The sequence below is a fragment of the Bombus flavifrons genome, chromosome 9, assembly GCF_040668555.2.
Source record: "Bombus flavifrons isolate JBK064 chromosome 9, iyBomFlav1_principal, whole genome shotgun sequence".
NCBI lineage: Eukaryota > Metazoa > Arthropoda > Insecta > Hymenoptera > Apidae > Bombus > Bombus flavifrons.
In genome coordinates this window covers 9,071,105-9,085,532 of record NC_138450.1, presented here as the reverse complement: position 1 = coordinate 9,085,532, position 14,428 = coordinate 9,071,105, and the positions used below count along the sequence as shown (strand labels likewise).

At 37.4% G+C, this 14,428-nt stretch overlaps 1 protein-coding gene across 32 annotated transcripts in view; it reads left to right on the top strand.

Annotated features, from left to right (window-relative positions):
- The first annotated feature begins 530 nt into the window (after positions 1-530).
- The window catches only part of para (sodium voltage-gated channel paralytic), a 69,632-nt gene continuing 55,734 nt past the window's right edge, over positions 531-14,428 (top strand). For 19 of the 32 annotated variants that reach the window (XM_069119846.1, XM_069119847.1, XM_069119849.1 and 16 more), the window contains exons 1-3: positions 532-1,922; positions 11,664-11,741; positions 13,020-13,590. The gene's annotated coding sequence lies outside the window, so the exon portion shown is untranslated. Of the gene's footprint in view, positions 1,923-11,663; positions 11,742-13,019; positions 13,591-14,428 lie in introns of all 32 variants that reach the window. The other 13 variants (XM_069119852.1, XM_069119857.1, XM_069119855.1 and 10 more) reach the window with 2 other exon arrangements.

Sequence of the window (14,428 nt, the reverse complement as noted above, 5' to 3'; positions counted from 1 at the left end):
GCTTACGGTACGGGTGAGCTTGCAGAGACGATTGGTTACTGTGAAAGGCGGCAAGCGAATGTTTTTAGGCGAAGGTAGTAAGGGTGGTGCGGTGTGGTACCGTGTTTTTCGCTATCACAGGGGTGGCGGGTGAGGTGCTGTCAGTGGAAGGGTAAATTTTCATTGATCCGTTCGTGGTACGGAAGCAAGGGGCGTACGAATTTACGAATCCTAACCGTGATATTGACTTCGTACCCTTTTTTGTTTCGAATCGAAGTTACGATCGAAAGAAAATTTCCCTCCGCCGAGCTGTGGTTTCCATCATGGACCGCGCTCGCGCGAGAACGTCATGGTGGAGGAACGAGCGGAACGCCGAGGAACGGGCTCGATCAAAGGTTCATAGAGAAGAAGCGTATACCGCAATTGTCATTGGGTGAGTACGGATTTGTAGTTGCGACAGTCTCTCGCGCAGGTTCGTTGAGCGTGGTGGGTGGTCAGATAGGGTGGGGGGGTTGGTTCATGTAGAGGCGTTGCGAATGGTGCGGATATATAGTGGGGCGCTTCGAAACTAGTTCTCGTGGAGTCCGCTGCGCGAGATTGGCGCGTGGCGGTGCAATAACGTCCGCGTCGGGTTTGTCTAATCGTGACACAGTCCTCGAGAGAAGCTTTTCATCTAGTAAAAAGTGTGCACCAGACAGGGAGTGTTCTAAGAGACTCAGACTCAGTGTTAACGGGGGACTGGTGAACGGTAGTGAATTCCCGTGGTCAGGTTAGCTGGATAAAAGTAAAGGGGGTGAAGGTAGGAACGCGGACGAAGAAGAGACGTCGACAAGCGGGGGAGAGTGCTAGTGGCAACTAAGTGAGCGAGATAGGTTCAACAGAAAGGAAAAGGGTGTGAGCGGGAAAGAGACAGACAGTCAGTCGAAGGGGAAGGGGGGATTTACAGGGGGTGAAGAAAGAGTGAGAAAGTGTTAGGTTGGTATATAGTGGTAAAGGGAAACAGAGGAACCGAGACGCGCGCGCGCGTCTATGTGCCAGAAGGAACTGACAGACAAAGGAAGTGGAAAGGACCCGGTCGGTCCTTCGGTCAGGAAAGTTAAGGGTACGAAGGACGGTAGGAAGGCAGGAAAGACGGAAGGATCGTAGTCAGACGAAGCTGCGTTACGGGGTGACAGAATTACGAGTGATAGAACGCGTCGGGTCTGTCCCCCAGGAAGGGACCGTCGCGCGCAACGCGATCAATTTTCGTTGCGACGCGGGCGGCGAGACTGGAGGAAAGGAAGAAATGACGACTGCAGCAAGATACCGATAACCGGCCAGATAATGTTGTCGCAGAGCAAGTTTTACGCTCTCTTTATCCACTACACGTTTGTGTAGCGCGACACGGGGCGGGTCCTTGCCGCTGCGGTGAAGAACAGAGGTGCCGGAAGAGGAGGTGGAGGCGCGAGGAGAACAAAGGATACGAAGAAGAGGAAGAAGAAGAAGAAGCGGAAGAACGAAGAAAAGCAGTAAGAGAATCAAAGATATAAGATAAGGGAACGGAGATATTCGTTTGGAATTTTCCGAGGAAAGCCACGAAGCCTCGTCGTGATTCGTACGTCATTTATAATTATCGCGGAGGAAGAAACAGAAACGAGGAAAGAAACGAGCGAGAAACGAAAGAGAAAACGAAGAGAGCAAGAGAAAGGAAAGAGACACACACTACACACACGCACGCATACAGAAAAGACAGAAAAGTTTGTCGTCGTACGGTGTGTTCAGTTTACAGTGTCGTTGCTTGGTAGTGTGCTACCCTTGCCGAAGCTGAACAAGTAAGGCCCGCGGAGGTATCTCAGAACCCGCCCCTCCTCGACGTCGCAGTGCCTCTTCTCCATATCGCTACGTCGTGCTTCTTTTCGTTCAAGCCGCGACTATCCCTACGCTACCGGAGAAACTCCTCGACCGTAAGTGAAAAAAGATTCGAACAGTTTTAGTATATCTCCTCTGTGCATCTGAATCGATCTGAACCTTCCTTTTATTCGATAATAATTGAAGTTATCAGGACGGTTCACGTGAGTGGACGAGTTGGCTAGGGTAAACAGCGTGTAAGATATTTCGTTGATTTTACTACTTGGTGACCGCGTGCGCTTCCTCTGAGGAGGCGCTAATGGCGCTACCTTGCAGCCCAACCACATAACGAATAATCGTTGTCGCAACATCATTTCTATACATCTGTCTGTTACTTTTTTCTATGCTTTAATCGTCAATGAAATTTTTCATTTCACCGCCGTATACCATGACTACCCGTGCTGTGACGTAAAAAATATGTTCGTCTCTCTCGTTCTGTTCCTCTTACTTCCTCTCACTATAAGTATATACAGACATATATGTATAATCAATTACCGTGACCACCGTACAGTTTCGATTAGGTTGGACACGATAGCACGAATCGAATTGTAAGGTGACATATACGTATACGGCAGCAGACATACATATACACACACAAAGCACGCACATACAAATGACATATATCTACCTATAGCGTGACGCGCGACTGCTGTTCCATTCCCGATATATCGATCGATAACTGCCTCGGTCAGGGATCAGTCAGGGGTTCACTCTCGCGATGACGATAAGCGCTTGCTCTTCTTCTTTGCTCTCTCTTCTCGAGATTAGTCGCACGTGAAATAGCTTCGGTTGCCTTTGTGTTCGTGGTCGACGAAGGTCGTATTTGCCGGCGCGCACACTACACATCGGTTATATCGTGTTCTTTCGCTCCCGTCTATGCTCGACTTGTGTTCTTGTGTGTCTCGTGATGACCTTCCTCCGCGCGAAAATTGCCGGTCAATACGACGTGCACGATCCGCTTAAAAGTCGTGCCATGGTATCGATCACCGCCTCGTGCACGACCACCAGGCTCATTGGGACTTTCCTTGATGTGAAGGAAACGCGTGAATCGTGCCTACTTCGGATGTCGATCCTTCGAGAATGATCTTCCACGAGTTCTCAATCGGCGAACATTTAATCTTTCGGTAGAAATTCATTGTATTCCTATATTGCTTATGCACGTTGAAAATGTCACTGCTATATTTTTATGTTTGTTTCTGTCATTAAAGATAGGAATTTGAATTGAGTTAAGAAATACAGAGATATTTAGATACGATATATTAAGATATATCAGTAAGAGGTTATTATTAATCAGAATTGAATTAGAGATGGTATAAAATCAGATGGGTTAAAAATTAGATTATTTTTATGTTCGTTGGTTCGTTGGTTGCTTGTGAAGTTCTGAATATGTATATATAAAATTAAATGCTACACGTGTGTCTCGTAGAATCATATATTCGCATCGTTTAAAATTTGATGAACTATTTAGCTTAATAAATAAAAGATCGATAGAGTATAGCCGTGTAATGTCAAAGGTCGTATCAAAGCTACATTGTCTGTAGCTCAAAGGAAGCGTATTTTCCCGTCCGTTCGTCGTGCGAGAAAAGCGTGACGTCAAAGTCGATTTCTTCGACTTAAACGTTCCCTTGCGGTCTGGAAACCCTCTGCCTTTTCTTTTATCCGTGATATTTCGATTCATTAATGCAATTCTCGTAAACGTGTTATTTGGCATTTGGCATGCAACAGTTTAGCGGTTCAATCAGGTGCTTATTATTATAAATGTATAATAAGAGTCACTGTGAAAGTCGAAGAAAAAATTTCCATTTAAAAATTTGTAATCTTGAGAATTCTCGCTACTTGAAAATGACAATTATAAACTCTGTAGCCTTCGAGAAACATGGTCTTTCAGTTCGTAATTTTCTAGGACCGTGATTTCGGGCTATACAATCTTCCAGAATTGTGATTTCGAGGCTTTCAATATTCTAAAATTACTATTCTGAGATTAGTTTCTATTCGAGAGTTGTAATTCTGGTACTAATGATTCTCAGCGATTCTAATTAAAATTTGTGCAGCTTTGGAATATATATATATATATTCCACAGTCATATAAGACAGTCATTATTCTTAAGAACTTAAATATCAAAGTTTATAGTTTTTGCTAAAAGTAAAGTTTGAATCTCAAAGTTTATAACCGTAACTAAATTTTACAAATTTTAAATATGTTCTAAATATTATTGTCTTAACATTCTTTTCCTAAAAAAATCCGAAATACAAATTTAAAAATTTATCCTCCACGAGAATCCTAATTACTAAGTTACTATATAATCCTAATAATACCACTGCTAATCACAGTTATTAAATTACTAGTAATTACCAGTAATGCTCTATATTTCTAGCCATACTAATTACTGAATTTGTAATCGAATTATCAATCTGAAAATCTTTGTTTCTTAAAAATCTCACTCAATCCAGTCGAGTGCGTTATCCTTATATCAGCGATTAGACAATTTGTCAATTTTCCCCCAGGAGCGATGATGATTCTGCAGGAGGCCTGTAAGTAGGATGTAACTGGAGGCCTCGCATAGAAATACTTTGATGGAACGTACAAAGCGATTTTTGTCGTAGTCACGTAGTCACGTTCATGGTAGAGGTAGTATCTAGAATAGGGAGTTTAGAGGTAACCTCTTTCGACGGTGATCCGTATCTCTCTGATCCTGAATGCGCCATGATAAGCAACGGCGCTACAAAAGCGCGCGCATGCGCAATACGAACGATGAGGGTAAAAGAAGGAGGAAGATTTTGCAGGGCAAGCGTTGAGCAAACGCAACAGGTGCGATATGCTCCGCATGACGTTTTAAGTAGAACTGCATCCGAAACGAGTATGCGTGGACTTTTCTGAAGCTTATAATATGCATATTAAGGCATTTCTGGGATTTCTGGTCCTTGTGTATCCATGCTCCTATGTAATTATTCGTAGAATTGGTACCAGACCGAGTGGAGTTGATCTTTTATAATCTGGTACACTTGGAACTAGTCCAATGTCGAATAAGATTAATAAACGTGAATAATTGTTGAGAGACTAATTTTAGAATTTTTATTTATTTTCAATACTTTTTTGGTAACTTCTTTAACATTTTAATATTTTCAGTAACTTTTTAATATATTTAATTCACATTTTGTTACTTTTTAGTAAATTTAATTATTTTCAAGTTAGGGTTTCAGTACGAATATTGATATGTGGCCAAATAGGAATTAGAAAATGTTGATAATTAGATCGTTCTTTATAAAATAGCTTTCGAATCGTAAGATATTAAAATATCAGACAGTCATGTCCTCGATGCCTAAGTTTAACTTAATGGGATTATTGAACTTGTCATTTCGATCGAGTATAATATCGAATGTAATATAATTATAACTTGGAAAAATGACATATCACAATTTATTGTGATTGAATCGAAGATCTAAATGTTCTATCATATTCCTCTAGTTCTATAATAAGAAAAACGATAACTTGGTTCGCTTTTTCGGTCGATCTAATATTAGCCCATAGACAAAGGGGGCGAATTGTCCAGGAAGGGCTAACATACTTCCTCTAGGGGAGGAAGATATCGAAGTATATAGAGAAAATGATGCAGGGTTCAAGGTTCTATCGATTGATGAAGAACACTTGATCGAGATCCCATCTCGCAGTAGGCTTGTGTTCCGAGGTGTAACGGCAAGTGAAAATCCGTAAGAGAAGTCAGGCGTTAGGCAGGCAGGCAGGCAAACGGGCAATCGATCGATTGTCCTCGCAAGAACGCATGGCCCTGTTCTGCACTATACTTTAGCTTCAGATATACTTTATCTTTTGTGGGTCGTGTCAGTGCAGCTGATGCCGTGAGAGCAACAATTTGTATTATGTACTTAATATTTTTGTTAGTATCGTGACATACTTTTGAAATAGTATACACGTAGTAGTATACACGTCATTGAAATATGACAATATTATTTCTGGAAATATAAGTTTAGATATTATATTATATTTTTAGCTATACATATATTTTGCTATGATTTCTTTGGTTGGATTTTTTATTCGATGAAATATTCTATTTAAATGAAAAAATAATTCATAATTAATGTATAATATATAATTTAGTACTATATTTTTAAAAAAGGCACAGTAATTTATATAATTAATACTTTTATTACTTAAATTTCGTTTTCGTTTAAGATATGATTAATTTTATGGCAATTTTATATAACTGAATTTTCTATATTAATTATTGTAATTGATTTTGAGATATTTGAAGATTTTGGAAATTTGTTCAAATGTCGGTCGAAAAGTTAGTTGTTGCGAACCTATATATGCGTTAATGATTATCGATTCTGGCTTCTAATACGACTATTCTAGCGATAATAATCTTTTGGATGTCACGCTAAAACAGTAGGCGCACCCAATAGTTATCGCTATTATGTCGTCCACCATTGGCGGCACAAAGTAACTTTGTACTACTGCCTCGCGAACTTTTATCATCTTCTACTTGCAACTTGTTCTTCGCAGCTTGTGAAGCAAAAACGCTTATGTGACTCTATTATACTATAATATAGTACTCTAGCTATGGTAGAAAGCTTAAGTAATTTCTTAACGTTGTTTACTATATTTTAAAATTATAAGGCAGATTAAAATCATATGGTTCATATCAAAATCATATGGTTAACTATTACGAATGTTTTTCTTATCGGCAATATGATCTCTAATGCTAATTTTACTTCAAACATTACGTTTTAAATTTTACGATTTCAAATTTTCTATTCTATTGAAATTTCATTCAAAATTTTACGATACGAGTTCTTCAACCGTTTGCATTGTAAATTTAGGAATTACAATCTTTTGCTTTCGTAAGTCCAAAAATTACAGTATCATAATTTCAATTTTTCAGAACTTAATAATCATGTAGAATTGGTGAAATTTTTATGATGAGGAGTATAAAAATATTAGGTGATTATATCAATTGATAAATTCAAAATTGTGAATTGACATTTCAAATTTCTGTATAAATCGTGTACAACGTATGAGCAAATTATATATTTATAGAATCTAAAATCTAGAATTTAGAATCTAGAATCTAGAATCTAGAATCTTCCAACTTATGTGCTACATACTTATCTAAATCCATTACAGAGAAAAGAACAGTTTTCAAGTTTCCCATATATCGTCCCTACACTGTACTATGCGCTTCTAACTGTATCCGAATCATACCCATATTCCAAGCATCAAATTCTTCTATTCTAAACTATATACCATTTCTTAATTACTACAAATTTACAATTAAACACGTTTAAAATGTACAGTCTTTTCGCGATTTCAAGATATCACAACATGATTATTCTCATTTCCCAGATTACAATCACGTGTAAGCTCTCCAATCCTCTTTGTAGTCACGATGTATTATTTCTTCCAATTTCGCTCAATTCTTCCCAGTATCGTTTCCAGTTCATGCCAAACGACCTACATACATCGTCCACTTCCGACTCATCCGAGCGTTCGGTAGCCGGAGTTTCCGCCACGGATAGGAGGATGATATACCATATATGGAATTAGGTGTTGGAGAAAATTCCTAAAAATCATATGTAATAAATACATATATGGAAGAACAGATCAGATCATTCTTATTCAGCCTTCAGACTGTGTTTTTGCCATTTTCAATCCTTGGCATTGGCGGATGTGGGTTCGAGGAATAGCCTCCAAGGATGGTGGTGGTAACGACGGTGCGGCGACGGTAGCGTCAGCGCTCGTTGTCATGACAACGTTTTTCCGCAACGTACCCGGCCTGGTTCGTGACGTCACGCAACGTCGGTATCGGTGTCGGTGTCGGGTCGCTGCTGTGCCACATCACAACGTGGAGAAAACGGTTTCCCGTTGCCGTTCCTCTTCGATGGCGCCACTGTGCTCTCTGGTGCTCCATCAAGATGGCAGCCGTGCAATTACAGGGAATGCAGTGGTCGCTACCAATTGCACGATACCTATCGTTTCACGTGCGATGGAACAAGTTCCACAGAGAGATTATCTTTCTCTGTTCGACTTCCAACCACGACAAGAGTTTGTTTCGCCTATGGCGGTTTAAGAAAGAGAGATATGTGGAAGGAGTTTCAGGCGATCGACTTTTTAAACCACGGGTTAGGGATTTACACGGCCGAGGTTTGGCTCGATTCATGCCAGCATTCGAAGTAGATCATGCATTCGTTTCGGACCACTATATGCATCGGGACTCGCTTATTGATCCGTGATTCGAGCTTTCGAAAAGACCGTTTGGAACAGTTTCTCCCGACGACGTTTCTGTTACATTCGATTGTTCATACAATGGTTTTATATAGAGAGTAATCTAGATGGTATACATTTTATAAAGAATAGAATTCGAGATTAGAATATTTAAATACTTGGGATATTTTATTTTAAACATCCACTAAAATACTCAATTTTAGATATTTATTATCATATTATATTATGGTATATCGATAGAATTATTTGTTTAATTTTAAATATTTATTCCTTGATGAATATACACGATGGCGTTAAAGTTTCCACATGTATAGGATAATGATTTTTCGAATATCTATAATTTTCAGCGAAAACTTGTAACGTTTTCTTATGTATAGGGGACTTTTGCTCTATCCTGTAGCGTTTCGATCTACTCTATAAATATTTGTAATATGGCAATTCTTATAAATTGTCATTTCTGAAGCGTCCTTGCAATTTCATACTCCGTACACATACACAGACTCACACAAAAAAACTGAGTGTTTAGACTCTTTAACGGGGAGCTCTTGTAACGTCGAATGCTTTTGTTGATTTCTCGATGAAGGCTGATTTACCGTAGACATACCTGACCCCGTTTCTCTCTAGCCTGCGTGTTGGCAGAGTGCCGTTTTTATTGTAGTCATATATCCGCAGGATAAAAGCTGCAATAAGCAATTAAATTGAGCTTCATCGCATTCCATGTCGCCGGATTATGTATCTTCTTTTCCATAATGTTTATTGCACTTTTCATGATACGTCCAATATCGTAGTATGTAGGTACCTCGACTTCTTCACACACAAGTCATTTACTTCAAAATTTATTCAGGCTAAGGAAGATAATTATTGTGTATCTTTCTGAAAAAAATTATGAATACGTATGTGAGCATTCGATGTTAAGGAATTTCGTTTCTTGGGAATATTTATTAATGATGAGATCTATTCTATCTCTTGAATAAAAGAAAATCTAGATATATAGGTGTTTCCATTCAGAAGTCTCAGAGTGATTTCCGTTTATGGTAAAAATTTGATAAAAATTCGGAATTTGGATTGCGTGTATTTTTCATTAAAACTTTTAATAAATCAGTCGTTTGTATTTCCTTTCTCACATAAAGTGTAAAGGCGAATGATATTCCTTTATATTTCCATAAATGTTTTTGTATATTTCAATTATTTTTTAATTTTCGAACAAATATAATAGATATTCCAAGGTTTTTTGAAGTTTCTGTGCTGACATTAAAAAATTAATTATTATCTGTCTCTTATTTTTCCAACTGGATTTAATTCTTTAGTATTAAACTGAAATGATGATAAAAAATTAACGAAACAACGGAAGTCTAAATAGCTTTTACAAATAATTTTATTAAAAGTATTGTAAGATTAAAAAATTTCTGTACGTAATTCATATATAAGTTCATATTCAATATTCAATATTCATATATCAAGTTGTGTTGAGGTTATACCTACTGCTCTTTTACATAGATATATACATAGATATATTACAACGTGTCAAATTGAAACAAGGAACGAATGAGGATTAAACTATCCATCATCCGGATTAAACATTTGCATGATATCGAACGTTATATATGTGATAACTAGTCGAGCTTTTCTATAGATCGATGTTGCTAACCTTCTTTGAAACGCGTGACACCCTTTTATAATAACCAAATAACCTGCAATTCCTTACATTTGCATAAAATGAACATTTCTAATAAGTTTATATACTATCGATTACGATCGCTAGTAAAATATCTTAATACAATCGTATTAAAGTAACCATGAAGTTTCAACTCTCTTACTTGCGATACTTTTTACTATAGCAAGCTTCAAGAATATCTGAGAAAAATTCCGCCATACCTACCAACGTTGCTACTCCTATTATTTCTTTCTTAAATCATATATATTCAAGATATTTTTCAATAAAAACAAAACTTCTTTTTATAGTATTTAAAAGATTTCATTTCACAAAGAAGGGTAAAATTCCTCTTGCCTACGGATAGTTAATATTACTATCTTGTGTAAAAATAATTTCTACTGGAAAGAAAGAAACTCAAACTCAAAGGGATTCAGACGTAACATTTCGTTTGTCTGCAGAGAATTAATTAACATTTTTTATAATTACAAACCAAAAATGCCCGTTAGAAAATCTCACGCTACTCCCTTAAAACTTCACGATCGTCAGATTTAGCGGTCCGGAATTAAAACGAACAAAATTGCACGCTGGTGCAATTAGCATAATCGAATTAAGTTGCAATTCTCCTGTGTGGTACGTATCGTTAGTTGGTGGCCGTCCTTAAATTGCCTTGGGCATCTTCGTCCTTCCTCGGGCGGCTACTCGGCGCTGTCCGATCCTGCATATACCCGTTCCACTGGCAATCAACCGTTCACTCTTACTTTTCCTGGTTTGCGTATGGGCGCGCGCGGGTTCGCCCGTTGGCGCCGCGACGACGACACCGATGCATAAGCGCGTGACCGAGTTCCGGCGGAATATGATCGACCGCACGAAACTCGGTCAAAGACCACCGACACCCTTCCTCGAGCCGCCTCTATATCGCATGCTCCGTGTAAATTTTTGTTGTCGTGAATATGCGTGAACACGCCGCACTCTTTCACGAACGACAAAACTCTCGAGTGGCCGCTCGTTGCCAAAAGATATTCCGCCCGAAAACGTCGTGTATACGTATACGATCCTCGAGGCTGATTTAAGTTTTTTGTTTCTCATGTTTTCTCCTTTTTTTAATTATTATTTCTACCTTTATTTTTTATGAGCTTTTTGTTTGTTGAATTATAGATTGATGGGATGTTAGACATGGGAAGTACTTTTTTCGGGATTCTCGTTATTTGGAGGGGTTCGAAGGAAAAGTGATACGAGTGATGAAATTTTCGATTCGAGGAAACTGTGGTCTATGTTAATTTGTTTAAATCTGTTGCAAATGTTTCGGTTTAATAGTAAAATATCTTTCTTCTTAATGTTTTGCGATATATGTATAAAATTATACTTTTAGTACATACACCTTTGGTATGTAGGATTTTGCCACGTTAAAGAACTAAGAACTCGGGATTTGATATATTATAATATCTTCTCTAACAATTGATATTAGATACCTTATGTAACTAAAAATATTATAAGATCGCGTATACCATCCAAAATATGTATTACAAAATTCCGATACTATGATTAAAATTTTGTTTCCAATGTTAAAACAGCTATACCTTGTCTGTGAGAAATCTGTATGCTTGCAAATATTAAGATACCTTTCTGTATGTAATTATAAAGATTTGAAAATTCATAACTAAATTCTCTAGATAAATATGGATATTACAGTCCCTTGTATCTGTATATTATTACTTTTTTTTGGAAAATATACCACTTCTCAAGTTTTTCATTCATTGTAAAAATATATAAAAATTTTTATCATGTATCGTAACAGTTTGGGTATGCTAAATGTTATTTACGAATTTCTATGGGTGTATTATGGGTGGTTATTAAAGAAGTGCATTGAATTTTGATTTCTGACGCAGATTTTTGCTTCTGTTGTAGATAAGTATCGATCGACTCGAAGATCAGACTATGTTATTTCGAATAACGGATTGATCACACCCGTCGCTTCATTCACACGTGAGTATGACACGAATGGGTATATGAAGAATGTGGATGTGGTCTTAGATGTTTTCTATGTGCACTCTTTAAGAAAGTATTTGATAAGTGATTTGGAGGTACATACTTGGAGATAAATATATAATCTTTCTTATCAATAATTCTAATAAATAATTCTTGTGCAACTATTTAAACAATACATGAGTCGATTCTTTTGAACGAAGTATTGTGTCTGTTCACTGATGGTACGAACCTACTTGCACTTAACAGTGAACAACAGTCCACAGTAGTTTACTCTCCTCAACAGACAACGCGAAATGTTAGTTGCAATATTAGAATAGCCTTTTCGCAAAAAAAAAAAGAATTATACACTAAACAACAGAATTCTGAGTTTTTGATGTAATATTAAAATAGCTTTTTTCAGGGTATTATTCACTATATAAACTTAGATTTAAACAAATGTGTATCATAAAATTCCTAGAGAAAATCTATAGGTACAATGTTAATACAACTGTTTCACTGTATTATTCAGTACAATATTTATATATACGTGTACCATATGTAGCAATCCTAAGAGAATTACAAATTTTTTCAGAAAATTTCAAAATTCTTAAGACTACATTAGAATACATTAAATATATTACTTTCTACGTATATTTTTACAAACACGTACCATAAAATTTCATGAAAATTCTCCTCATAAAATCCCAAAACTGTTGGTACAACACGGTCATAACATTATACACTGCATAATCTCACACTTCTACAAATATAATACCATAAAATTTTGTAGACTTTTTCTACATTAGAAAATTAAAAACCAAGAACCTTATATTACAATACTCTTTTTAACAATTAACATTGTACGTTCCATAAACCTAAAAACACCACGAAATTACCTATGCTATTACAAACATATACAATGACTACAAAAAGTATTTGCACATATTCTTATCTTCCAATAAGGCGATTCTTATCAAATTCTATTATTACATATTTTCATAATATGTAATCATGAGAGAGTACTGCTAAATGGTACGAAATTTAATATACTTGGACTTTATTGATTATTATATTGATACAATAAATACAATAATATGTAAATACTTTTCGTAGCTACTGAAAGATTTCTTATCATATATTCATACATATTAATTGTAAAAGTACAAGAATTCCTTATAAGATCCTAAAAAATTCAAACATCAAGAGAACGTCCCATCTTCCCCGAAGCGAGAAACAATAAAAGACCAAATCATTTTAGAAGTAACTGAAAAATACAGTGGTGTATTCGAATCGCAGGTCGGACATGAAAAATCTTGGTTCGCGTTGGACGGTCCCCGACATAGCACGCACTGCCGCAGCGCGTTCGTCATTTCTCGTCGCCATTTCGTCGGAACGAGATTCAGGTAGCAGCAGCAGCAGCATCATCATCAACGATAGGAGCAGCAGCAGCAGCAGCAACAGCAGCAGCAGCAGCAGCAGCAACAGTATTAGCGTTAAAGTCAGAAGAAGCATCGTTAGAAGTAGCGGTAGTGTGCGCAGTAAGGAAAATATTATCAGAGGCGTCACGGCGATCGAGAAGAATAAGAGGGAAACGAAGAGCATCGGTAGATCGGCAGTCGACGTGCTGCACGAGTCGCATTTATCCGTCCGATCGTACGTAACGGCGTCGTCAAATCGGTTCGACGGCACGACGCATTCCGAATCGACGCCCACGTACCGGCCTCTAGCCGGCAAGTCGCGCGGTTCCCAGCATCGGTCTCGTCCTCGTCAGCCGCAGCCGCAGCCACCACAGCAGCCACTCTATTACCCCCCCGCATCGTGGGACACGCGCACATTACACTTCAGGAACTGTTAGCACCGATCAAAAGTGAGTATCTTCTGGAATTGAAGCACGTTAGATTGGAAATGATATACAATCAGAGTTAAAAGCGAGTATATACCATACTAAAATGAGTACAATATTACCTTGCCTGTATACGATACACTTATTTTGTACTGTTATATGTTCTTGTACTATTCGTTTGTATTAATACATACAGTGTACATGTTTTCATCGAGTTTCAATTTATGCAGAGTACGTGTAAGAGTTTTTGAATAAATTTGGCAACTTCAAGGTGTATACTCACTTTTTACAGAGTATTCACTGTTTTCGTGTTTCTTTGTGTTTCGATCGGTCGTAGTTTTAGTGGTACGTTGCTCTTTGTTCAGAAACCCGAACAATATTTGTAAAATAAACGATAGGCTATTAAGAGGCTCGTCACAGTCTCGTCAGTGTATGAAGTGGAATTGGTGCGCTGCTTGAGAGACTATCTCGTTCGTAATGTTTAAAGGAGCGTTCAGGGAATCAGTATTATTGTCAATATTTAAGGTTCCTAAATTATTATCGGTACCCTCGACAATCAATGTCGTATGTTGTCGATACACCTTGTTGAGAATCTTAAATATTGTCAATGACATTGACTGTTTAAACGTTCTTTAGTTTGTTAATATACTTTTTTTTCTGCCATTAGTCTATGTTATACTGTTTGGAAATCTTCCAGTAATCTTCTAAATCTTTTCACCAGAAAAAGCGATGGTTTGTATGTATAAGTTTGAAGACATCAATTTTCCGGTGCATATTTATTAAGAATTTCCTCTTCTATTTGATTGATATGTATTCTCTTCCTTTACAATTCTCAATCCTTATCTTTCCTTCATCGTATAAG